Source organism: Myotis davidii, unplaced genomic scaffold (assembly GCF_000327345.1).
Source record: "Myotis davidii unplaced genomic scaffold, ASM32734v1 scaffold4326, whole genome shotgun sequence".
In the NCBI taxonomy this organism is placed as follows: Eukaryota; Metazoa; Chordata; class Mammalia; order Chiroptera; family Vespertilionidae; genus Myotis; species Myotis davidii.
In genome coordinates this window covers 8,446-12,293 of record NW_006297178.1, presented here as the reverse complement: position 1 = coordinate 12,293, position 3,848 = coordinate 8,446, and the positions used below count along the sequence as shown (strand labels likewise).

At 44.9% G+C, this 3,848-nt stretch overlaps 1 pseudogene; it reads left to right on the top strand.

Moving 5' to 3' along the window:
• Positions 1–2,030: 2,030 nt before the first annotated feature.
• Positions 2,031–3,038, top strand: LOC102765156 (annotated as a pseudogene).
• The last annotated feature ends 810 nt before the right edge of the window (positions 3,039–3,848 follow it).

The following is a 3,848-nucleotide window of genomic DNA, read 5'->3' as shown; positions in this document are numbered from 1 at the left end:
ATCCTCTCCAGCACTTGTCGTTTGTTGATTTAGCACATTTATTTATCTATTTAAAAATATTTGTATTTATTTCAGAAAGGAAGGGAGAGGGAGAGAGAGACAGAAACATCAACGATGAGAGAAAATCACTGATTGGCTGTTTGGATCTTAAGGTGTGGTTTTTCTGCAGCGGGGCCATCTTATATTCCCCTGTAGAACTCCTGGGCTGGAAAAGGCAGTTTTCTAGCAATTGTCCAAGTTGTGGGAGACTCTGCAGCCCTTTCCACAGATGAGAGTGTAGCCACCTCTCCAGGGCCTCCAACCCACTTTGCCAGGCTTGGCCCTGGTCTACATTCTATGAGCTTCTTACATTCTGCCCTCTGGTCACTGAGAATAAAGAACTGCTCATTGAAATAGTTTTATCATTCATGCCCCAGCCCCCTTATGTCCTTTACTTTCACTCAGTTCAAACACACCCTTTTCTAGGGTGGAATAAGAGGAGAGGGAGCATTGCATTCTCCCTACAAACCATCAAATAAGTATTCTCTTTCGAACTCTAAGCGTCCTATGTACAAAGCTAATTACTTCTTTAATTAAGCACTCCTCGCTCTTATTAGAGCTCTTGTCATGTTCAAGAACATTTGCTGCTCTTGGTCACCAGTGGACCCAGGCGTTCATTTTTAGGAACCCAGGATATCTGGCTGAACTCAACTGAACTCACCTCTTACCACATCATTGAAGACTGATCTCGGCTAGCTAACAGTCTAGATACAGAATAAGCTGCCTTGGAATCACTTGTCTGTGAATCCTGAGGAGCTGTTCCGGGAAATATGGACAAGTATCCTGCTGGTTTCAGGGGATGTAGAAATAGGATTGAGACACAAAGAATCACCCAAGTGTCTGCATACCGGGTTGCCATGATACTCAGTCTCATAACAGTTATCCTTGGTGCAGGAAAAGCCCGGGAGTGATTCTGAATGAATGCTTTATTGCTGCTGTCTTGAGATTCATAATGATTTTGAACTTAGGGGCTCAGCATTTTCATTTTGTACTGGGCTCTGCAAATTATGTCATCTGTCCTGGCCTCCAATATGGTTGCTTTGCCCGAAAGCCCTCTAATTTCAGGTTTGCTTCTTTAATAGCGCATAACCCTCTTTTGCATGCATTTATTTATGTGTCGGGTATCCAGTTTTCCGACTGCTGGTTCCCGAGGGCATGGACTTTCTTATCTCTTTTTTTCCCAGTGCTTAGAAGAGTGCTTGATAAATCATAAGTAGTCAGAGAGTTTGTGGAATGATTGAATGCTGTAAAGAGCCTGAAAGAATATTCCCGTAGACAAGGTAACAAGCATTTCATTGGGATATTGCCACATTTGGTATCAAGTGCACCATAAAAGGGGTCATTAATTCTGGACACTCCCTCCCTGCCTCCTCTTTAACCACTTTTCTCTGTCTGAGCCATAAGCTGCTTTAATGCTTGATTGCCCACATAGATTCTCTGTTCACCTGATTCCCTAGGCCAGTGATGGCGAACCTTTTGAGCTCGGCGTGTCAGCATTCTGAAAAACCCTAACTTAACTCTGATGCCGTGTCACATAGAGAAATTTTTTGATATTTGCAACCATAGTAAAACAAAGATTTATATTTTTGATATTTATTTTATATATTTAAATGCCATTTAACAAAGAAAAATCAACCCAAAAAATGAGTTCGCGTGTCACCTCTGACACGCGTGTCATAGGTTCGCCATCACTGCTAAGCTGAGCAGGGAATTTGTACTGACCCAGACAAACATGTTAATGGATCAAGCAGAGCTGTTGTTAAGGTTCCGAGAGACAGTTTTGACCTTGGACTTAGGCATACCTTCACCCTAGCCAACTGAGCTGCAGAGTGTGAGTGAACTACATGTGAGACCAAACATCGGGACTTCTAAGAGGATTATGTAAAGGGGCGCCATCCTGAGCACCATCTACAGGCAGGTCCTAGCCCTGCCACTCTAGCACCCAGGGCTGGCCCTCAGCCCACCCTGGTGTGAGTTGTCTGCGATTCAAGGCGGCTCAGGCAGAACAAGCACCAACGGTAAGGAGGCCAAGAAACTTGTAGGCCTCTCAGAGAAGGAGAATCTCATGAGGAATAACCAAGTGCTGGGGATTGGAAGTGGTTCTACAGTTGCCCATGCTGTGCAGCCAATAGCTGAGAGAATGACACAAGGGAATGTGAATCTTGTCTGTGTTCCCACCTCCTTCCAGGTCCATCAGCTCATCCTGCAGTCTGGCTTAACTCTCAGTGACCTGGACCGACATCCAGAGATCGCCCTCGCCCTTGCCCTCGACGGTGCTGATGAAGCAGATGCTGATCTCAATCTCATCAAAGGCGGTGGAGCCTGCCTGACCCAGGAGAAGATTGTGGCGGGCTATACCGGTGCTTTATCGTGATGCCAGTTTCAGGAAAGATTCAAAGAACCTTGAGGATCAGGGGTGCAAGTGATTCCCCATCGAGGTCATCCCAATGACTCACGTCCCAGTGAGCTGAGTTTGGGGGCATGGTTGAACTTCAAATGGCCATCAACAAGGCAGGTCCCATGGTGATGAATAATGGGAATATGGAAATTTTATCCTGGCCTGGAAGTTTGACCATGTGTACAAATAGAGTGAAGTGAACACAGCTATCAAAATTATCCCAGGTGTGGCCCTGGCTGTTGTGGCTCAATTGGTTGGAGCATTGTCCTGTATACTAAAATGTTTCGGGTTCGATTTCCAGTCAGGGCATATGCCTAGATTGCGGATTTGCTCCCCAGGTGGGGCAGATAAGGAAGGAAACCAATTGATGTTTCCTTCTCTTCCCTTCTCTTCTCTCTCTCTCTCTCTCTCTCTCTCTCTCTCTCAAATCAATAAGCATACCCTCAGGTGAAGATAAGAAAAAAAATGATGCCAGGTGTGGTGAGCACAGGCTTATTCATCAACATGTCTGAGAGTCTCCTTTGGGATGCAGGACAACTCAGTGAATACGAGGGAGAAGCCCTTCTATTGGCCAGAGAGGCGTGGCGTGTATTCACTTTGAGTCCCCAACCCACAGCCAGGTGGACATGCCTCTCCAGGAGCCTTTGCCTTAATGTATGTGCCAAGGTGTTTGGGGAGTTAAATTCAGCCTTCTAAAGTATTGCGGTTTTTAAAAAAATATGTTTTCATTAATTTTAGAGAGAGTGAGAGGGAGAGAGAGAAACATTGATTGGCTGCCCCTCTCATGTATCCCGATTAGGGATGTGCCCTGACTGGGAATCAAATTGGAGACCATTCAGTGCATGGGACAATGCCCAAGCAACTGAACGACACCAGTCAGGGCTGAAGTTCTGTTAGTAAATATCTTTTTAAAAAAGAGAAATATAAACATATATGTTTTTCTTATTTTTAAAAAAGAACTGTTGACTGATTGAACTCAGGGATCCATAAACTATGGCCTCTGGCCTGAATGCAGCCGGCCAGTAAATTCTGTTGGAGCAGATTGGTCCACATCCTGGTTAGGGCATCTTTCCCGCCAAAACACCAGAGGCCAGTGGTCGCGAAGGATCACGTGGCCTGCAAAGCTGAAACTATTTCCTGTGTTAACCTACACATAAAAAGCCTTTCAAAGTGAGAAGCAAATTAGCATTTATTTGAGGTCAAAAGAATAGCTATCCAGGAAAGCTCTGATTCAGGCAAACAGTGTTCCAATTAGGAGACAAGGGGAGAGGGTATTTCTGAGAAAGGCCGGGGAACACTTACATCTGGAGAAAGGCGGCGTTTCTATTGGTGCGGATAACAAAACATAGTGATGTTTATGCATAATGATGCTTTAACTTTTCAGCCCAGTAGTCATATGTGTTTTCTTATG